Source organism: Lonchura striata, chromosome 2 (genome assembly GCF_050655825.1).
Source record: "Lonchura striata isolate lonStrDom1 chromosome 2, ASM5065582v1, whole genome shotgun sequence".
Lineage (NCBI taxonomy): Eukaryota > Metazoa > Chordata > Aves > Passeriformes > Estrildidae > Lonchura > Lonchura striata.
Window position 1 is genome coordinate 154204285 of NC_140704.1, and position 23831 is coordinate 154228115.

The window sequence follows — 23831 nt, forward strand, 5'->3', positions numbered from 1 at the left end:
AAAGGTTCCTTGTAACTTTGGAATAGAGGAATTACCATACAATAACACTTTATCTACTCCAGTGTCCTTTGTGACTGTCAAGAATACTTTCTTCCCTAGAAAATAGGACAAGGAACAACACACTGAAGAAGAAACTGCTGCCAATACTAAATCTAAGAGTAACAGGGCAGTGGGTGCTGTACACATCTCAAAAAGAATCATGAAGATCACCAGTTTTTAAAACAGAAGAGGTTGGGCAGGGCCTTGAGTAACCTGGTCCTGACACTGCTCATGACAGAGGGTTGGAACTGGATGGTCTTGAAGGTCCCTTCCAAACCATGCTGAGATCCCAATATCTGCTGAAAGTCTCTGAGAAAAACAGAGAGATTCAAGCTGCCTTGAATTACCTTTATTTTATCTCGCCTGTATGGAAGGACATTTTGATTTTTGCAGACTGATACTGAAAATCACCTGAAATGGTTCTCTAAAGGGCCTGAATTTCTCTCAGCCCTGCTTTGATGGGGAGATGAATCCTGCAGCCTCCTGACACCCAGAAATAATCTGCTGATGCTCTTAGAGCCCTCTCTCTGTTGTCCCTCCAGCAGCTGCAGCACCTGCACAGCATCGCCAGGTCACTGCTGCAGATCTGAAAACAATCAACAAAACATAATAAAAGAGAAAAAGCAATTCCCATCTTCTCAAGGAACTTTCAGTTCACCTCCAACTCACTGTTTTTCTTCATTCAACAAATAAAATGTAACATCATTCTGCTATTTTTGTGAAGAGATGTTTTATCCAGAGTTTGGGCAAAGGAGAACAATTTCTAACCTGATTTTAAGATTATTTAAAGAGGGTAAAAAAATAGAAGGACATAAGCTTGTAAAACAGTCTTATGTGGGAAGGAAATATAGGAACACTTTATTGGAAGCACTTCACTTCTGATACCAGCTATTAAAAATGTAGATATAATCCTTTATTTATCTCATTTGCAGCAAGAAAACTCTCCACACACAGAAAGAAAAATCACATGGGATATAATCCAACAACAATCTCCCCCATTAACTCGAGAACGATGTTCTATTGAATATTTCAAGCGTGATTACACAGTAACAAAATGGCACCATGCCACCAAGCCCTGTAAATTATTTTCTCTCAATACCTCCCTTCCTTGCAAAGATGCCAGGAGGCTGGATAAAAAAAGTGCTCCCAGATCAAAGTAAAAGGCACCAAAGAAACAAGGAGGATCCTTCAAGTGACAATCCCAATGTTTGTCCCAAAGTGGAAAGATGACCTTAGCAGTTGATGTTGCACCATCTAGGCAGGATCTGGGCTGGGAATTATTGTACCATGGGGATGCTTTCTGCAAAGGAATTAAATACACAGGATTTAAAATGATGGCAACCTGTTCTGAGTCATAACTTTGAATGCAGTTAATGCTTCTGCTTTGATTTTAGGGCTTCCAGTGGTAGAAAAATTTCACCTTAGTTTCTCTAATGTGGAAAAAACACCATGAACAGCAAGAGATGAAAGCTCGAAACGGCTCCCTGGGTGATGCGTGAGCTCAGAGGGATCCCGGGTCCAGTGAGCTTTGACTGGGAGTCACGGCTGTCTTTTTTCCAGTCATGACTTAAGGAGGAAGCAAACACAAACAAAATGACAAATATTGCCACGTCCAGCAGTGAGGCTGTAACACAGCTAATTAAGTACTTTGTCAAAAATTTTCTGATTGTTCAAAGGATTGGGATGTGCAAGAAGAGGTTTGCAGGGGTAGGAACAGCAGCCTGAGTGCTGAGTTGAGCACATCTGAAAATGGTAAACGCTAACATGGATTGAATTTGAATTCCCTGAATGTGTCAGGGAACAGGGAAGGGAGAAAAAGCCAAGTTCACCCATGTAACAGAAGTGTTGTTTCTTTGAATTCAGCTGTACAGCCAAGGGACCAGAGCTACCCCAAAGGTGCCCCATTGACCATGAGAGGAGTCACAGGTCTTCAGGAACTTCCTCAAGTCCTTTGGGACTGCTGCTGTCACTGTCTGAGCCTGACCACACAAATTAACAAAACCAGGATTAACAACCTGGTCTGGTGGGAGCTGTTCCTGCCTATGGCAGAGATTCAGATCTGGATGACCTTTAAGGTCCCTTCCAACCCAGACCATTCTGTGATTCTGTGATCATGGGGGACATCAGCTGATGGGCAAAGAAGGGGGATGACACCTTAAGACACTCACAGCAGCTCATGGTCCCCAAAATTCCAACTCGCTGCCTCCTTGAGCATGCAAGTTGATTTTTTTTCTCTTATTCAGAAATTTTACTACAACATAGCTTAGAATTATGTACTCCAGGCCAAATAAATGTGAAATTAAGATGGAGAAGAAGTGTTGCAGCAGGCACAGTCCTAACAGAAGCCAATGAAGAACTGGATGTCACCACTGGCACCTCAAAAGGAAACTTTGCCCAAAGCTAATCCTTTCAGGTGAGCAATGGGATGCATAGGAAAAAAGACAGAATAATATCAAGATTATTTTAAGGAAATATAGAATTATTAGAGATCACTATAACATAAAATTCACCACCCAGAGAATGGTGAGGCACAGGTTGCCCAGGGAAGCTGTGGCTGTCCCATCCCTGGAAGTGTCCACGGTCAGGTTGGATGCAGCTTGGAGCAACCTGGAAGGTGCAGGGGCTTTGGAAATAGGTGATCCTTAGGTCCCTTCCCACCCAAACCACTGTTGAATTCTAAGAAAATTATAAGATAAAATTGGTGGTGCAGTATAATTTGATTCTTAATCTTTTTAATAGAGAATCAGCTCAGAAAATAATGAGAGATGAAGGTCTGAAACGTCTCTTGCCCTACAGAGACTAGGGAGAAGAAAGGAGACACAGAGAAAGAGCGAGTTTGATTTGGAAACTGGCACCAAATACAGCAGAAAAAGCTTCAACAATGAACAATTTAGAGAAGAATCTCTCAGCGTCCTACAACACACTAGAAAAAAAAAACAACCAGGACATCTCCCTCAAGAAAAAAATGGAAGTCAGGAAATACTCAATAGAGAAGTGATTTTTTTTTTAATAATTGACATATAGCACTTACAGGTTTTAGAGGCCAAGAACTCCAGGATCCAAAGGCACAGGGAAGCACATTACAAGACCAGCCAAAGTTGTCATAACAAAGTTGCAACATGAAATGCTAAAGCCAAGCCTTAATCGTTTACCCAGGGAGGATTCATCACCACATTTGCATGTAAGGACACTGCTTGCTCTTCTTTTCAGCACGTTATTAATGATCACCATCCAAAAGAGAGATGCTTGAACTAAATGAAGCCTGTGGCTCTCCAGGCGATTCCTAGACTACTTATAATTAAAGGCACCATTAAGCCTTCAGAGAAGCAGATGTCAATCCATGTCAAAAGTTACACAGCTGAGCGGGGTCTAATTACACTGAATTCAAGAGATACATCACATCCCCAACAGATGTCATTTTATAAACACCTTTTTCCATATCTCACAATCTTAAGATCCTTTGAGATGTTCTTGCCTGTGTTCTTTAGAAAAGAAAAGACCATCCAGAGTCATCTGCCTGCAAGCTTAACATGAGGTAAGTGGCAAAAAGAAGAAAAAGACACTGATGTGGTAGGTAAGCCAATTAAAAAAAAAAGTTTACATAGAGAAACAATTCCTTCCTTCCCATTTCACACTTTTTTGGTGGTAGGATGATATTTTTGAGCTCCCTTTTTTTGCATGTTTATTCAGTGTCTTACAGCCAATCAACTGCACATTCTTGGGAACTGGTAAATGCTACAAGCACAGTTCATCCATTCCCAAAAAAGAGTTTTATGAACAATGTAAAAAAACAATTCAGAGCCATGAAAAGGGTTCTTGCACAGCCTGGCCCAGGTGTCAGAATAACCCAAAATATCTTTGGATTAAGACACTGATCAAGTTTTCTCCTCTGCATTTAAATGGGAAAAGAGAGTCCAAATAAACTCAGAAGCAGAAATCATAGAAGATACTAAAAATATTATCATCTAAACACAGAAAGGTCAAAAAATAAATTCTTAACTGCCTTCTCAACACAACGCAGAAAGCACATCTATTCTTAAGCATTCACCAAGGCCAGTGAGTTTGGGAAAAAGACAGATGGGAGAATATGTAGGAGAATATGTTCTCTGAATACTTCCACAAATAGGCTACCAAAAGTCAAGAGAGATGCTGTGTCACAAGGGATGCAGAAGTCACAGGAGATGCATTTCTTGACATTCCCCTCCAGGAAAGAGATCTCCTTGAGCTGAGAGAGAAGTCTTTACTACTTGTTCCCATGGCATTGCCTCCAGACACTCATCCCATAATTTTCTGTTATGTTTAAACAAAATGGCCCCATGGCTGTGGAGTGACAGATGCCACTTTTTCAGCCTTTCCCAGCAACATGGTGATGATCATCACAAAGAATGACAGGGATACAAGAATCATCAGAGGCCTGTGCTGAAATTCCCTTTTACTGGTCCCATTCTCCTGCCTTTTCAGCTGCTCCTGTAACTTGCAGCTGTTGGAAAGCTTAAACAAACCAGAGAAAAAATAAAAATTAATTTAAAAAATCCTAAATCATAACTATCAGCCTGAAAATCAAGGGAAATATTAAGGGTAGGAACACTTCTACTATGAAGACAGGCTGAGATAGTTGAGGCAGATCATCCTGGAAAAGAGAAAGCTCCAGGAGGCCTTAGAGCCTCTCCCAATACCTAAAAGGAGCCTACAGGAAGGGTGGAGAGGGACTTTTCACAAGGGCATAAAGTGATAGGACACAGAGAAAATGAATTAAATCAAAGGAGAGTGGGTTTAGATTAGTTATTAGGAAGAAATTCCTCCCTGTGGGAGTGGTGAGGCTCTGGCACAGATTTCCCAGAGAAGATGTGGCTGCCCCATCCCTGGAAGTGCCCAAGGCCAGGTTGGATGGGGCTTGAAGCAACCTGGGATAGTGGAAGGTGTCCCTGCCTATGGCAGGGGTTTGGAATAAAATGGTCTTTAAGGTCCCTTACAACCCAAATTATTCTGAGATTCTGTGAATCAAGGAAAGAAAGATAATTGAATATCAGTGTGGAGAAATAGACCAAAGCACAACACTTGCAGCAATTACCCAGTGAGTGGATTATCTGTGAGTAAACAAATGGGAAACCAACCAGGTTTTTGATTTCTCCTGTGGTGGAGGGGGCAAGTAGACACAGCAAGTGGCAGATGAAGTGTTAGGAGATGAAAGGCACATCTGTGGAAAATGAGGGGCCTTCTACTCACTCTTCAGCAGATGGGAGTGTGGAGAGCAGATGGAGATGTTCCTTCTCAGGATTGTGTTTTAGCCATTTCTTTTGTGACATCCTGGCTGGTGTCCCCATCAACAGCAAGGCTGGTCTTGAGGGTGTAACCAAAAGTAATGGAGTCAAGCACTAATGCTCCAGTTCTCAAGTCACTTTCATTTGGCAGTACAATGTTAAGGGTTGGACTTGATGTTCTTAAAGGTCTTTTCCAACCAAAATTATTCTGTAATTCTGAACTGGGCCATGAAGAGGGATGTAATACCTGCCCTATGAGGAAACACTGAGAGAATCTGGATTATTCAGCCTGGAGAAGCAAATGCTTCAGGGTGACCTAAATTGTGGCCTTTCAGTACGTGAAGGGGGGGCTACAAGAGAGCTGGAAAGGGATGTGTAGTGATAGGACAAAGAGGAATGGCTTCAAACTTAAATAGAGCAGGTTTAGATTAGATATTAGGAAGGATAAATTGTTCCCTGTGAGGGTGGTAAGGTCCTGGCAGAGGCCGCCCAGAGAAGCTGTGGCTGCCCCAACCCGGGGAGTGTTCAAGGCCAGGCTGGACAGGGCTTGAAGCAATCTGGTCTAGTGGAAGGTGTCCCTGCCCATAGCACCAGGTGGAGACAAGATGATTTTTAAGGTCCCTTCCAACCCAAGCAATCCTGTGATTCCATAACTTTTATATACATACTCCGACAAGCACCAGAATATCACTGTACTACATCCCAAAAACCCCCTGTGAGAAGCAGGTGTCCCACAACCAGAGGCCTGAAGACTCAGTTCTTGTTTCCCAAATATCCTGTACCCAACCAGCAAATGCCACAGTTTGCTTCCAACATAAATCTGTTGTGCTCCAACAAATGGATCTGCCACATTACTGTTTCATTGCTGAAGAAATCTGAACCATAATTAACAGAAAAGTGTCCTTCAGTTAAACAGTGACCTGATTTTTGTCACTTTAATCCAAAAATTAGATCTATATCATTCATTGCATGAATTTGCTTTTCTATTTTAAGGATTTCTCACTGTCTTGACTGCAAACAAAACACAGGGTCTTGTTTGCAGTCAAGTCAGAGCAAAACTGATGAATGCCAACACAGCTGGATCTCAACAGCCCTTCCGCTAAACTGCCATGTAAAAATTAGGGGAGTGACAGAGATTACCAAGAAAAATACAGCAACACACCTGTAGGTGCCCAATCAAAAGTTATTTCATGGAGAGGGAAACAATTCCAGGTGCAGAGGAAGCATGCAAAGAAGGCAGACACAGCAGAGTTTGCATTCGTGCAGCTGCCTTTATTGCAATGACCCTAACTGGCATTTCCAGATGTGAGGCAGGAAAATCAGCTGACAGGAGCATCTTTGCCTATAACCCTAGAAAACCTAGGTTAAAGAAAATACAGGGCTCTATACAAGTCATATGTGAAGAAAAAAAAAATTAATTAAAAATCCCTCCTTCTTTCTTTTCCACATATTGAGCTGGTTAAAGCAGTCCACGTTCCCCCGTTGCTACCAGCAGCATTTATTTATCACCGTCCTCAATTCTGAAAGCAAACTCCAAGCGATAATGCACGATCTCCCTGCAAAACCAAACTGAGATGGATGGAGGACAAGAGGTATAATTTAAGACAGTTTACATTGCTCACAGTACCAGGAGCACTGCATTCAGGCTGCAGGAAAGGTCATTAGTAAATTGAAGACAGCAGAAGATAAGAGAAAAGTTTACAAACAACATTTCAAGAGGAAAAAATTAGCTTATTTGGCCATTCAGGGAAAAAAAACAACAACCAGAAAGAAAGTCTGGGTGTGAAAGAGCCTTCCTCACTCCAGGAAGAGGAGTGAGCTCATCTCCAGTGCTCATGATGGAGCACACAAGATCTGCATCAGTGCCATCAATAGTAGCACCCAGTGTGACAGGAACCTCCCCTCCTTGGCAAAGTCATCCATACCAACAGAACAGTTTGGAGCCATCTCCTGCCTCCCAGATGGCTCATTCCTGTTAGTGCAGAAGTCTGGGGAGCCAGGATCTCCCTGCAGCAGTGCATGGGATTGCTGCCCTGGGCTGGCTACGCTTCAGCTTTCAGCCTTTTTGTGAACGCTACAGGAGATAAGCACTCAGATACAGGAGATAAGCAATGTAAAGAGTTCACTTCTTCCCTGCTGAACACTATCATCTGATGAAAACACAGTTTCTCAAGTAAAGGAGAAGCTCTCTAAGTTGTTTTTTTTGAAGAACACAATGGAAGTCTGCACTGCCTGTAGCTGGGTCTAGTGGAAAATTCCCTATCTATGGCTGTGGGTTGGAAGGGACGTCAAAGGCCATCCCATTCCAACCCAAACCATTCCATGATTCCACGTCATCAGTGGACAACTAACACACACTGGCTTCAGTGGATTTTCCATGGTCCAAAGTCCAGGTGGGAGAAAGGTCTTTCTTGTGAGGAGACACTGTGGGAGCCAGGCCTGGTTAGTCTGGAGAAGACTGAGAGGGGATCTCATCAATCCACACAAATATCTCCAAGACAGGAGTCAAGAGGATGGTGCCAGGCTCTTTTTATGGTGCTCAGCAACAGGACAAGGTCAGTGGCCATAAACTAAAACACAGCAAGCTCTACCTCAACCTGAGGAAGAACTGCTCTTCATGGAGACTGGATGCCCATGAAGAGCAGCCCAGGGAGGACGTGGATCCTCCCTCTCTGGAGACATTCCAAACCCACCTGGATGTCTTCCTGTGTCACCTTGACTTGGCAGGGGGTTGGATTGGATGAACTCCAGAGGTCCCTTCCAACCCTAAAGATTCTGTGAATACATGAAGAAACTAAACCTAGCAAGACAGGCTGAATCTCACCCTGCTTTCCTTTCTAAATTTGGACTATCCATATGGACACACATGCCTTGAAACACCTGAGGATATCTAAAACACAGGTAATCACCCTGACCTCACAGAGGTGCTACTTTTCATAATCAAGTTCCTTGGTATGTTGATCAGTTCCAGGGGAGGAGAGGGCATACACCAAATATATGGAATGTTAAGTAATTCAGTTATTTTGCATCAGGAAGACTATGGACAATGCCCTGAATGTCCAACTTTCAGAGCATCTTGAAAAAAAACTATGTCCCTTCCACTCTTTTTTTGGCCAACACAAGGCTTAGCAGTGAGAAACCCACACATCTCTGTTGTGCATAGCACTGAGGACTGCAGAAATCAGCAGTGCATCCCCACCTATGTCCCCTACAAAAAGCTTCCTGCCATGACAACCCCTGTTCTCCTACTCCATATCCCCATGCTTCTGGTCACAACCTCTCCACACCCTCCCTGTATCCATGGACACTCCCCCTCCTCAGCTTCAGGACCCATCCATGCCTCAATTTGTTCTCCAAAGCATCCAGAGAGGTAGCAAACAACTCAAATGGGTAATCTAGACCCGGATATATGTTAACTGATCAACTGCATGATACCAAAAAAACAGACAGTCAGTAAATTTGCCTGAATTTAGCTTGAGGACACTGAGATATCAAGTCCTTACGTGCTTGGTGAATACATACATTGGTGGTTGGGTGGAGGAGAAAATCAGTGAACTGTATTTTTTTCCCTGATGTGATTAAGTCAACCAACCTACTTCAGTGGAAGAGGGAGAAAGACATCGACAGAAGAAAGCCTTAAAAGAAATGAGACTTCAAACAATCAAAAAAGTAAAAAAAATATTTCTGTAAACAACCCAGTAGTGCTTATCCGTTCTCACTTTCAGACCTGGGCCCCAAATATTCTGTTTGTATTTAATTTTCTGGCTCGTCAAGTAGAAAAATAACCCACTCCTGAGGCTTTCAGCTTTATTTAAGCACTTGGTTAGGACTGAGCTGAACACTCAAACCTGTCATTGAAGGTTTCAGGTGCTCTCAGCTCCCATTTACACTCCATGAAGGCTTTGCTCTCCACATCACAGATAATCACAGAATCATTAAGGTTGAAAAAGACCTCCAAGATCATCGAGTCCAACTGTTAGCCCAGCATCACCACCATGTTCACCACTAAAACACATCCTCAAGTAACATATCCACATGTTTTTTGAACACTTCCAGGGATGGTGACTCAAGCACTTCCCTGTGCAACCTTTGCTAATGCTTAACAACCCTGGCAGTGAAGAAGCTTTTCCTAAAATCCAGTCTAAATCTCCCCTGGCTCAACTTTAGGCCATTTCCTCTCATCCTGTCACTTGTCACTTAGGAGAAGAGACTGACACCCACTTCAATACAACCTCTTTCCACGTAGTTGTAGAGAGTGATAAGGTCCCCCCTGAGCCTCCATTTCTCCAGGAGAGAATGACACTGTCCAGAAGAAACCACACTCCATCCTACCACATTAATCAAAGTCCCACCATGTCCCAGTGTCGTGGTTTGACACGGAAAAAAAATTTTTTGAAAGGAAAAGGTCAATTTTGATATTGACTAATAGATATTGACTAGCTGAAACTCAGGTTCTTCAAGATTAATTTAACCCAAGAGCAAGCACAAGCTGCTGCATAAGAGTTGAAACTGTTGTCTATCCAAATACTAAGCATTTTTTAAAAATTATTCTTGGTAGGGTTTTGATTGGAATGCATCAGACTCTGGTGTTGGCTTAACACACCAAGGCCAAAATGTTGGACAGGGCTGAAATCCATGAATCCACTTCTAAGACAGTGGAGCCTTGACTTTTAGTGGCCTAAAATTGTGCAGAAAGGCATCTTTAGGCTGCAGCTCTGTGATGAATTAGCTCTGACAAGAAAGGGAACTCAAGACCTCCCCACAGCACTCCCTCCCTGCCCCACACCATGGCTGCCTGCCTCTCCACTCTTGCTAATACAGGGACCAGCAGCTAGTGCTGTAAATCAGATCAATGAAACATTCAGTTAAAAATAACAGCCCAAACCTCCTCCATTGCAGGCGAGCCTTTCGGATCACAAATGATGAAAGCACATTTCTAAAAAAAGCGAGCTGAGCTGAGAGAGATTTCTGAGAAGGTGGCAAAATAAACAGCCCTGAGCCCAACCAGCAGAACAAGGGCTGGGCTGCTCCAAGCATTGCTGGGGCTACAGAATAACCCTGGCAGTGGGAAAACAGGTCTCAATCCACAGTGTCTACCTATGTCAGAGATGGTGCCTGGCTCCCATCCTGGTGATGCTGTAGGAGCACGACATTCAGAGGACACCACCACTCTCCATTGTGAGCTAACCTTTGAGTATCTCCTTTCCCACTGGACTGTGTTATTCCTGCCTTGTAGCTGGTAGACAGGGAGAAAAAGTCAGGATGTAGCTGCTGGGGTCAAGAAACAACATCCTTGTGGTACCCATAAGCACTCGGCCTGTGGCGCTTACTGAAACTGTGAGGGAAAAGAGAAGCAACATCCCTGAGGTTTCTTACAACTATTTTTATGATTGATGCTGGGAAAGAGGAGAGGGAGTGGGGAGTAAGTTTTTTTTTCTCCTTTTTTCATGTCATCTAAGCACCCACTAAACAAACAACCAGCTGTCTTCATCCTGCAATCCAGATGGATGTCCCTCTGCAACAGGGGATGCACCACAGCATCTCGCCTCACATTTCCAATGCCAGGATTCAATACAGCAACTGCAACTTTTAATGCCTTTTACAAACATCTAATTCACTCTGTATTAATCCCTCAGAGCAGCTACTTCTTCATTTTACCCTTGGAGACATCAAGCTGAAATATTCATCAGCTTGAACACAAAAACCTACAGCTCTAAGCAGTTGTTGAGGACAGAGGACGTGCTGTTACCCAGTTCTCTGATATATACAGCAGTATAACACCATCCTTGCAATAAAAGTACAGAATGAGCCTCTAAAGATGCCTTTTTACTAGATGTTTGTAAGTGGATTTAGGTTTAATGACAAACTCCTCTTGCTTATTTCCTGCTTTTACTCATCCTTCTTTTTGCGGGGAGGGTGGCTGACAGGGGCTGTTCTTCCTCAAGCTCAATATTAAATAAAAGAAATCCAAAAATATATTGAAAATGCACTCTTAAGTCATGGCACAAGGCATATTTCAAATGAATGCAGCTGAAAACCTCCAAACTATCAAAAAGCTATTTCAATAAGGGATTTTCACTTACTCAAGACATTGAGGACATTGACACAATTTCTAAAAAGATCAATCTCTTCCAAGTATTTTAACTCAATTAAATTGACAAAATTTCCAGCACGTGAAGGTGACAACAACCCCATGGTCCACATTTTCAGTCTTCCCAGGCTACAGAGGGCTTCCCAAAGCTTTCAGGCAGTCTCTCAGCTGACTCTTGCAGGCCACATCCAGATATGCCCAGAAATCTTTAGTATTGAAGGAGCAAACCACAGCAGTGTGCGTTAACTCATGTGTGCATTCCACATCTCAGCCACAACAAATCACAAACACGGAACAGGACCTGACACACACTATTTAATTTGACCTTTGACTACGACAGAGCCAAAGCAAGGTGACTCCAGCCCATAAATATTCCTGACTCCACCAGCATTGAAGATGTTCAGACTTCAAACCTTGAAGGGAAGCAAACAACAGCATCAAATCCCTGCAGTTGTTTCACCTTAAATAGGCAGAAGGGAAGTGTTGACACTGAAGCGATGCTTTGCAGTTCAGGCAATCTGTGTTCAACTGCCAGGCTTGACTAAGCTCTGGATGCAGCAGGAGAATTAAAGAGAAGCCACAGTCCTCTCACCTCATCCAAAGCATCCTGGAGCTGCAAAATGCACAGGAGAGACTCCTGGCTGAATGGGATGTTACTGTGCTTCAGTACAGCCCAGAAGGGAAAGGACCTGCATCATCTTCATTTTTAACGTTCAAGAAGATTAAATTAAAATAGCCCCAAAAATCAAAAATATAGTAAGATACAACAATTGTAATCAAGGTGGCAAGAAACTGGCAATGTGTTCACCACTAGAACAGTTTGGGAGTTACCCAGAACCAGTTCATACCCTTGATCAAGGCATTTCTTTGCATCAGCCTCCTGCAGTAGGCAGATAAAATGTAGCTGTTCCGTCTACATAAAACGTGTTTAGATACATAAATCCTGGCAAAGTGGCTTTTCATTTTGAGGCAAAACCAAAAAGAATGATATGCTGCATTAAATATTTTCTTCTTTGTCCTCTTCTCGACCGTCTGCAAGATCAATTAAAGTGCTTTTGCATAAAACAGGCAGAGAGGCGCACGTTCCAAAAAATAAATAAATAACAACGCCACTCTTTGCTTTCAGTATGATGCCTGAAGAAAACAAGCGTAACGACTTAAAGATTCCCACAGTGAAAAAGAAGAAAATTATGAAGGTTTAATCATACACTTACAAGGCAACAAAACACATTTCTCAAGTCTTAATATCTCTTGTGAAATTTTAAGCACTCAAACACAAAATATTAGCAACAAGCTGCAGCAAGCTGAGTCGTTTCCCCTGCCCTCACACAGAAATATGTGCGAGTCCCTCCCTTGTACTCACACACACATTTGCAGTTTGCATCACTTTTCTGTTTGCAAAAATATCCCAATGAAACAATGAGCGTTTAAGACGTTATGATTTAACACGTTCCTCGCCTTATGGAGGTCTCGCCATCCTGGAGCTCAGCAACGTCTCTGTCCAGCTGCATTGCAACATCTGGAAGCACCAGCATGATTTCCCCACAGGCTGACCAGCAATGGGACTCATGGCCACAGCCTCAGCATGGGGAGACAACCTTCATATCAACTGCTCCCCCAGTTACCAACGGGGAGCGGGGGAAAAGGGAGAGAGATCACCCCACCAAAAAAGCTCAAGACCTATTTTCCTCTCCCTCAGAATGCCCTTCATCACAGCTGTGCAGGGCAAGGGAGGCACTGTTCCCATCAAAACCCCATCATCATAGGTCCTAAGGAAGAAATATTTTATACTGAGGGTGGAGAAACATTTGGACAGGTTGCCCAGAGAAGCTGGATGCCCCATCCCTATAGTTTTCAAGGCCAGGATGGGGTTTGGAGCAACCTGGGACACTGGGAGATGTCCCTGCTCATGACAGGGGGGCTGGAATGGGATGATCTTTAAGATTCCTTACAATCCACGCTATTCTATGATTCTGTGACCCTATCTGTCCCCAGAGACTTGTAGTGGCCTAAGTGGTACAGCAGGTCACTGACCATTTCCCCTTGGATTCTGGGGGCTTCGTTCTGCTCCCTGTCCTCCAGCTGTGGCACTCATCCCACCATGTTTCGCTCATGGCAACTGTGCCCTATTTTTCCAGCTGCACAGGGGCTTCCAGCTCCTCCTGTTTGTTGTTCACACTGTGGGTACTGGTGCAGCTGGGCTATTGTCCCCACCACCTCTTTTTGGGGAAGGAACCCTAATTCCTAAATGGCCATTCCCATGTTTCAAACACATCAATAACCCTGGTGCCTTTGCTGCTGCAGGGTTCTCCATCCCCTACCTCCACTGAGACAGCAGAACAAAGGGCCTCACTCACACAGTGTCCCATGAGAAGAAAACCCAAAAATCTGCTGGTGACACCAGGCTCAGGGCCAGGTATTGATCTACTGGATCTTCCTGCTTCCCCCTCATCATTCCCTCCAACTGGAAGGGTAGAGAAGAACACTACGTGTGTTCCTGATCCCTTAACCAGTCAACCTCATGACAAAACACAAAAGAACTGAGAGGAGAGAGAAATCACTGCTCTACACAATTGAAACAGGACGAGAATAACTTGCAATAATAAAATAAATCTAAAAAATAAGCCCACATGAAAAAGAAAATCAAATATCCAAGAAATGAAAACAAAAGCTAAGAGGTGAATAATTCATCTAGGCAATGTGCAGTGCCCATATCCTACCTGAATTGCTTACATAGAAAGTTCATGGTTTAATCAGAACTGCTGGAACAAGAAAAACCAGAGTCATAAGTACAACATTTATCTTGAGTAAACGAAATAGGTCTCTGGGAAGGCATTTTCATTTAAAACAGAAAAAAAAATAGGTTGCAGTTTGTGACGTGACCAGCAAGGGGAGTCGGTGCCCAGAGCTTTGAGGGAACCACGCAAATGCAGTTTTGGGTGGAGAAAACTCAAATAAACAATTCTGAGGTAGTGACATTGATAAAACATTGAAGACTGCCAGAGGATGCTGGAAGATGATGGACAGAGAGCAGAAAACCCACTAACCTGGAAAACAGAGAGGGCTTGAGAGATATTGGAGTAGAAAAATAATCATGTTTTGGTTGGAAATTGGACTTTCTGTCCCTGCAAGACCTACTGGAGAGCTTGCAATAAAGAGCTCTTAGAGAGAAAAAGGCAAAGGACAAATGAAATCAAGCCAGGATGGATCTTACAATAAGAAAACAAGGGTTAATCTCAAAATATTCCCAAGCACAATATTCACATGAAAAGACTGGCTAATTCCTCTGGTGGCCTTGAGGAGACATCCAGGAGAGTACCAGAGGAGGAGTCAGAGAACAAGGGCTAACCAGGCACCTTATCACTGAGCCCCAGAACCAGAGCAAATAGGGGAAACAACAAAACTATTAAACACAACTATTAAAAACAAGGAGTGGGATTTTAATAATATTATCCAGCATTTAAAGCAGAATGCCAGCAGTAGGAACTCATTAGGGGAGCAGCAGCAAAATCACTGCTGCAGCTCCAGCCATGCTGGGCTTGTCAACAGAACCAGGGCCACCCTGGGCTCCGGGGCCACCGGGAGGACACTCAGAGCTTTCGTTCCTCTGCCCCGTTAACTCATTAACCTCATATTTACTCTGTTGTTGGTAATTACTCAGAACATTAATAGGCACAATTTATGCATATTATTTACTGAATGTTACAAATCGCTTCAGCTCTGTGTATGAATTGGGGCTGGAACAAGCCAATGCTCCAAGTGTTACGGAAAACGGAAGTAGAGAAATCAAAGTATTATAAAAATTTTAAAAAACTTTTTTTTAGGATGTGTTTCAAATTTCTTCAATATCTTTGGTTTCTTTGTGCAAGATAATCAGTTAATTCAGATAAATATATATAATCCATCCATTTTACTAATTCTACGGTAACATTTTAACAAGGAAAAACAGACACTAAACCAAAAATACCCAGGAAAAGACTTATTTCCTCCTATTAAGCTGGAGCCCATGAAACAACTATTCCAGCCATGATACAAATTACCGTTAACGATATTCCAGGTGGGAAAAAACAGATGCAGTTTAAGAAAACTGTTATTGCTGTTAAAGAACTCCATAGGTTTTACAGACACAGTCTGTTACATCTTGAAAAATGGAACTTTCACTGACCATCTGTTCCTAGCAGAGAACACCCAACAATTCTGGCTTTGGCCAGAAAGCCCAACTCAAAGTCAACACGCCATGAGGAGGGGACATCCCAGAGCTTAACGAACAACCAAGATCAGATGTTGGGGGAGAATTTGGATGGAGATCACCCAATGGTAACCAGTTAAAACAAAGAAACCACTGCAAGAGCAGAAAATGTGATCCAGAGGTGAACATCTGCAAGAGCAAACCCCACAGCATTCCTACACCCCAGCTCCAGACCCTCCTCTACAACAGGCAGCATCACCTCCAATGAGCTCAAAGGATATGGAGAAAACCAACCAAAATCAAAGAAAATTAAATGAGAAGGATTATCAAGGAAAGAAAATAGTAAAAAATTACCTCACCCACAATTTTATTCTGCTGTGCTGTGAAGCAACTTGTTGGGAATTTGGCAGCAATAACCCAATGGACCCAAGGCCCAGCTCAGCAGTAGTGTTCCTGTTTAGGTAAAAGGGAAAATAAAAGGAAAATCAGATGTGAAAAGCACAAACAGGCTTTTATCTGCTGTTTCCCTCAGTCTGAAGCTCAGGGATTCCCAAGACTGAGGTTTTAGCTGTATCTTTAGACTCAACTAGGAGTTTTCACACCCTGTGAATTTGTTAAACATATCCATATATTAGGCAAGCTTTGCTTTTGGCCTACACAATATCTGTTTACAATGGAACACACACCAAAAAAAAGGAAACAAAAGAACATTTCTTCCCTTTCATTTCAGGGTGCAAACATTAAGAGATGCCTAGCGGAACACAGCAACTGATTTTCATTTTCTGCCATTTGTGATTTTGCATTTTTGTCTTTTCCCCCTGTTTAGCCATGCCATACTTTATTGTCACTATCAGCCAGTTAAATTGGTTTTATTATGCTTTTACTACATTTTTACTACATTTCCTACAAAAAGAAAGCCCGTGCAAATATAGGGATTGCTGAGAGAGAGCCACACTATTGAGATAACCACGTGGACCTAGCACTGGACTTTTGAACATTTTCAGTGATGATGATTCCACCACTTCCCTCAGCACTCTGTCCAATGCTTTATCACCCTTTCAGTGACTAAATTTTTCTTATATCCAATCCAAACCCCCACTGGTGCAACATGAGGACATTTCCTCTCATCAGGAACAGCACTCATAAGGATCCAGAAACTCAGATAACTCTGGAGACTGGAATGACATCATAAACTCATTTCCCACATACACTTTCACAGCTCTTTGTGGGTTTTGTTTGCCCAAATTTGGAAACTAATGTTCCAGAAGAAATTTAAGACATTTTTAATGCAGTTTATTATGCTTTAATAAAAAATAATTGAGAAAAGAAGAAAAAGAATGGCTTAGGCAACTCAGGTAGAGGCCCTTATACACTGGGCAAAGTACAGAAATAAAAATATTAGACTTTATACAGCAATTATTCCTCAAAGAAAGTGTTTTAATGAAAATGCTGATATTTTGGGCTTGTTTTAAGCAGGAGAAGCATCACCACAGGAGACAGCTTTCCAGACTAACCATGAAAGCCTTCTACTCCCTCCTTATGATGGGATAGTGGAGAAAGTAAAATCACATGGGATGACACTGGGGCCAAAGAAAGAAGCAAAGGATGCCAAAGGAGCTCCTGCCTTGAGTTTTTCTACCCTTAGAAAAACCATCCAATTACCCTTTCCTCCTCTTTGATTACACAATCGACTTCAACATGCTCAAAAGACAACACCTCCAAAACACAGGGAAAAATAATGATTAAGAGCCTTTAAGTTAAAGTACAGTACCCAGAACCAGCTTTCAAAGACGGGATAAATAAGCAAGACCTTTAAATTTTAAGATGTTGCTCAAAAGCACCTTGTCATGCCACATCACACAACACTTTTTCCTTGTTATTTCTCTGGCCAAAGGTCAAAATTCCTCTTCCCAAGAGACAGGCCTTCAGATAAAAAGAGTGGTGAAACTTTTACATCCAAGCAATTTGGGAACAATCCACATCTCCATCTTGGAGACCTTCCTACATGTGATTTATTGCAATTGAAGGTGGGGAGAAAAAAATGACAAAATTTGTCTCAACAAATTAAAACAGAATTATTTCTGCAGCACACAGAGTCCAGCACTGAAATCTCAGGATGTTCATGGATGCTAAGGTAGAAGTTTTTATCACCCTCACGTAGCATTGGGACAAGGACAAGCATTTTTAAACTGCCTGTACAAGCAAAAAAAACAGTGACCATTTCAATTTTTCAGAACTTCCTAAGCCATGGCACACCCAATCCTGCCAAGTGAGGATTCAGGTCCTTAAGTATAGAAACCTGGTAGTCCAATTTCCCAGACATATCATTATCCCCAACTCCCAGATCACTCTGCCTCCCAAGGCAGACCTAGGAGGATGAAAACCAATACTGGAATAATCAAAACCACACCACATTGCACATGAGACTCCTTGCCCATCCGTCTTCTCCTTATCTCATCCTCTCACCAGTTCCATCCCCCGAATTGACATTTTCTTCTCCAATTCAATCTTTTTCTGGTGGTTTCTCCTCAGCAGGGCCTCTCCTCTGTGTCCCTCTTGCATTCTCCACACAGGAATGCAAGAGGGACGTGATCTTTGGTTGGCATCCAACTCCATTACAGGGAGGAATTAATGACAACTCTGCCCACCTGCAGGTTTTTGGGGTTTTTTTTTTAAGCCATCGTGTATGTAACTCACACAATGTCAGTACAGGAATATCACACTAAGGCTCTGGAAAGTAAGGGGCGGGTTTTCCTTGTTCCCATGGTTATGAGCAATTTCAATGACCAACCTAAATAAAAAGGCTGGAAGAGAGAGAAAGTAGGAAGGAGTGAGGTGGGCGTTTAATTTTGATTGACAAGACAGAGCAGAACTAGTTAAGATCTGTCAAATGCTTGCTGAGGATCACAAATCCTCAGCACATTCTACGGCAGACAGAATTAGTTTAAATGCACAGCTTTACAAAAATATTTCTTATCTGCTGAGATCAGATTTCAGCATTTCAGCTGCCCCACAGAAAGCAGCTGATGTCATAACTACCAAAGGAACTAAGGTAGGGCCAGAAAAAATACATGCGTATTTTAATTATTTGTATTTGATTTTTAAGTATTAACATCTATAATGTCTTAATATGTCTTAAATTTTGTCTCTGACCTATATAAATAATTTTTTTCTATAGAATTACAGCATTCTCAAGATTGCTAATTACTAAGACAACAATTTTAAAGGCATTTTCAAAGGCACCACTTTGGAATCACATCTGCATCACATGAAATGTTGTATAAATACAGAATACGGAGATAATTCCTGCAATAAAGACCTTAAAATAGGAGACTGAACGCAGAAGGAGTTGAACACAGATTTGATGGGAAATTTCAGGAAACACAATCTGGAAAGACAAAAACACTGGCATGACAGTCAGCTGTGATGTTCCCTGATACACCACCAAAAAACAAGCTCCGGGGAAAATTAAGAACATTCCTACAAATGAAATAATCAAGAAGGAAGAATAATGGAGAGGTGGAGACTCGGAGCATTTCAAACTCAGGAGCAGAGTTTCATGACCCTGGAGGGAAGAATCAATATCTCATCAAGGCACAAGGCAGCATGAGAAGACTAAACCAGCATCTTGTGTTTAAGGCCAGGGAGGAGAAGGATGCACCAAAGGACAGACACAAAGAAGACCCAAGATGTGCCTGAACCAAACTCAAAAGATGTTTTTCTTGTTCTTACTTGGCTGTGTTGGGATGCAAGCAGGTCACAGTGATCTTCACAGGGCTACACACCTATGAGCTTTGCTATTTTATCAAATGATTTTAGAATTTTAAGGAGAAAAAAACTCGACAAGAGAGGATGAGGTTACAAAAGAGAGAAGTCAACAGCTCCTGAGATGCCTGCCAACAGGATCTGCACTTAAAGAGTGTAGTTTTGGCAGAGAACATTCTCAAAATCTGATATTTAAAAGTCTCATGGTGTTGGAACATGTAATTAAAGGAAAAGGATACAAGTGAACTAAGATCTGATCAACACAAACTTGTATCAAAGTCAGAATGTGTTCTCAAAGAGTCTCAGCCACCTGGTTCCTCCATGCTTCGTTTAAAGTGAGAAAAATTAGCTACCAACTACTTTTATTCCCACTCAAAATCATCCCTCTCCAGCCTCTAAAATGGATGGATCTTCAAGAATTAAAAAATTCAAAAACAACTCCACAACTCACATGTTGTTTAATTTACTGCCACTTTTCAATTCTAGAGCAACATATTTGTTGTGATATGAACTTTTCCTTCACCTATCAATGCCCAGACATTGATGGGTGAAGGAAACGAAGAACAATGAAAACACCTACAAGAACTCCTCAAGAACTGGAATAAATTAAAGAATTCAAATCCTTCATCAAGAAAAGCCCTGAGGAGAGGAAGGAATTGGGGATATTGGTGGATGGGAAGCTTGACATGACATTATAAATGGCAATGTGGCTGTTCCATCCCTGGAAGTTTCCAAAGCCAGGCTAGACATGGCTTGGAGCAACCTGGTCTACTGGAAGGTGTCCCTACCCACAGCAGAGGGTCAGAACGAGATGATCTTTCAGATTCCTTCCAACCCAAACCATTCTAATATTCTACAAATTAACTGCTGTTTCCTTCCTAATAGTGCCAACATGAACTCAACAGCCAAGAAAATAAAGAAAAAAAACCCCAACAAAAATAAAGAGTTCATATGTAATGTGATTTCTTACTGCAAGGTTTCCAACAGCCAAACCACACACCACCAAGTTGAAGAGAAAAGTCTTGTGTGAAATCAGCTGGCACAAGTTCATTTTTTTACCAAGTAATGCCTCGAAACCTCCCAAACCAACTCTGCTGCCATCAGAGCTACCTCTTCCTTGGACAGCGCCCAGGAACTACTCGCAAATTAAATACAACTGAATTTATTGCTTTTGCAAGCCTGGAAATTTCAGTTACAGAGGTGACGTGACATTTTGTTTCACCAATGCTAATCTAATACCCTTTTAAAGGTGCATACGTTTCACCCTGTTGGCTTCCAACACTGAATTACCAGCTCTGCTAAGCTTCAGAATAAATGAGAAGAGCATGGCCTCCAGGCAAAATCCCTTTGCTGTAATCTTTATTCAAAACACACCGCTCTGGAGCCTTGCATGTGTTGCCAAAAATCGCCTTGAGGTTTGCTCTTAAGATGGCAATTTGCATATCAACATTTTGCTGCAGAGCTTACCCAATGTCCCCACTATTATTTTAATACTCTGCTGTGGGCGGCCCCCTGAGCAGCTCACAGAAATGCGGGCTAAAAATATTCCTGCCTTCCCCACCGGCTCCACACACGACCACAGCAAGCGCCGGCTCGGATGCAAAACCAGCAGTGATGGCATCCACCCGCCTCTCCAGGAGAATGCTCAGGCTCCAAGGTGCTCAAAAACACATGGCAAGAAGGGGAAAAGTAGCTCTGCATGGATGGAGGAAAAATGCACGGGTGCTGGAGGAGGAAGAGCTGGTTTCACAAGGGAAGCAGGAGAGGTTTATCCGCATGCGAGACATTCTCGGGGAAACACATTAAGAGGTAATAAAGCAGGTGAGGGAGGCACCACCTGGGATATGAATTTAAGATGATGCTGAACAGAGGAAGGGAAAGAATTCTCAAGCCCAGAATGGGAGTGATGCCGGGCGGACGTGAGCACAGCCTGATTCATGCCCCAGAAGGGAGATCCCAATCCCGCTGGCAGTGCCATGTTGACGACAGTGCATGAAAAAACATGGATTGCAGGTTTTTCTCCTTGCCCTCCTCCCCCTCACCCAGCAAACCCCAGGCTCAGAGGTTGTAATTATTTCTGGCAAGGTGTAAACAGGTCTGGGAAATGAAACTGAAAACTGGAGCTATTTATGAGATGACACGCAGGGAATTGGTATCGGAGCCCGGCTACCAAATCAGCGAGTGCAAGGTCACGCTGGTCTGCTCAACAACTTTGCAAAGAGGTTTGAAGCCAGCCAGGCAAAATAACCAGGCTCAGTCTGCTCAGGATGGTGAGTTAATGCAAACAGAGGGTGGAGAACCACCAGAAGACATTGCCCCAGCCAATAACAAGGGATTTATCATGATGCTGGTGGGCTTTGAGATTATGTCCATCAAGATGACATCCACTCATGACAACCAACTGCTTCTCTGGGGTGTGGGAGAGGAGCAAGGAGGACATCAAGTCCATAAGTCTCCCTCGACCAAGTTGTTGTAGAAGAAAGCGGCCAAGGGACTCGTCTGCCTGGAATTGTTCCAGGCCAGATTGGATGAAGCTTGGTCTAGTGGAAGGTGTCCCTGCTCACAGAAGGGAAACTGGAACAAGATGATCTTGAAGGTCCCTTCCAACCCCAGCCATTCTATGACCTGCATGTAAATGACCACTGGAGAGCACTCATCCCCCTGCTCTGCAGGCCACCACTTGCTTCCAAGGATTATTACCTGAACCCAGGAAGAACCACAAAACTTAAGAAGTAATTTATTTTCTTCTGGTGGAGAAAAGCAGCAAATGCAATGCCAAACTGTCCCAGCAGGAGGATCTCACACCCCGATGGGGCAGAAGGAACCAGCAGCATCTCAAGCCCACAGAGCAGACACCGAGGAAAATTCAAAAACTCTTTTTGGTCTCACCAGGAAAGAAAGGAAAAGAGATGGTCAAATTCAGGAACTACAGGCAGAGAGGCAGTGAGTGCCCCTGGGGAGATAGCAGGATCTCCAGACTATTTTCTGCACACTCTTTATATTCTGTGCTCAAATGCCTTTCAAACACGACTAAGATGCACAACTCCATTTTTGAGATTATACTTAAATTATAATTATTTTTAAATGGAAAGCTAGCCCAGTGCAGTAGGAAAAGATTTGGCCAGAGAAGAGCAAATCTGATGACCCCAGAGACTCTGGGATATTTCTATATATGAAAGGAAACAAAGGTACACCTGAACAATGTGGAAAGAAATAGAAATTTAAAAAAAAAATAAAATAAAATAGCAGACCTTGGTTTCCATGCACAGGGAAGAGGATTTTGACAATTAATTTGCCAGTATCACTGTAAGAGGAAAAAAAACCTGAACCCACCAGAATTCCAGTCTCATGATTGCCCTATGTTTGGGACAAAGGATACACAAACAGAGAAGCTGTTGATGCCTCATCCCTGGAAGTGTTCAAGGACAGGTTGGATGAGGTTTGGAGAAACCTGGGATAGTGGGATGTGTCCCTGCCCAAGGCAGAGGGTTGGAAGAAGGTCCCTTGCAACCCAAACTATTCTAAGATCGTATGGAACCCACCTGATGATCAACATGGGAAGTATCTGCAGTGAGAGCCTCAGTTTTCTTTTTCAAATTCAAAGGTGTCCTGTTTTACACAAATATTGCAATCTTTTTTTCACCACTTGCTAAGACTTCTCTCTAAGGGCTGGTTTGGGCACCTGGCTAGGACAGAATCCATTACACTTTCAGAAAACCAACCCATAGCTATGAAACCTCTCCATGCCGCGGAGAGCCCTTAGGAGGGCTTTGGAAAGCAGACAGTCGTTCACTAAAAGAGAAGTGTCAAAAAGCTTTGGGCGGCATTTCTCGGGCTTCCACACCCACATTTTGCCACTTACTACCAACTTTGAGCACTTTGTGTTAATGGAAGCTGAAGGTCCTTGACACTGAGAAATTGAACCTCTAACACGCAGTAACCTCAACACAATTTAAGCACCACTATTTTAATTATTTTAGAATTTTATCATATTTACCATTAGTAAAAGTAGATTTAGTATAATGACTTAATTTTCCATGATCACTGCAGCTCTGGATACCTTCAAAACCTGCATGGGATGGTCTGCAAGAGGATGGGAGGATCAGGATGTTAGACAAACTTCCCTGATCACAGCTATGACTATTCATTATGGCTTCATCCTGCCCACATAAATCCCACAGCACTTTTGACAGAGAAAAGACTAAAATTTTCAATTCCTTAAAAAAAAAAGGACAAAAAACCAGAACATAAAAGCAAACAAAACCACATATTATATATATTTGAGTTTCATATATATGGTCTTATTCACTATATTACAGAAATTAGTAGTTAATTTAATAACATATGTGTATTTGTAAGCTTAATTTTTCATACTTTTTTCCCTGAGCATCCACAACCTGCAGAATATTTGATGGGACTGACATCAGAGTCACCCCAGCAGCAACAGGCACTTGGGTAACAGAGCTGCTGGAGATTACCAGGCACA

General features: G+C 42.5%; 1 protein-coding gene across 9 annotated transcripts in view; it reads right to left on the minus strand.

The window, feature by feature from the left end:
- TSNARE1 (t-SNARE domain containing 1) overlaps positions 1-23831 on the minus strand; it is a 460205-nt gene that overhangs the window by 428634 nt on the left and 7740 nt on the right. For 3 of the 9 annotated variants that reach the window (XR_014953137.1, XM_077781840.2, XM_021531992.3), the window contains exon 2: positions 15940-16033. The exons of 2 other annotated variants lie outside the window; for them this stretch is intronic. The gene's annotated coding sequence lies outside the window, so the exon portion shown is untranslated. Of the gene's footprint in view, positions 1-15934; positions 16034-23831 lie in introns of all 9 variants that reach the window. 4 more of the 9 variants (XM_085572619.1, XM_085572616.1, XM_085572618.1 and 1 more) reach the window with 2 other exon arrangements.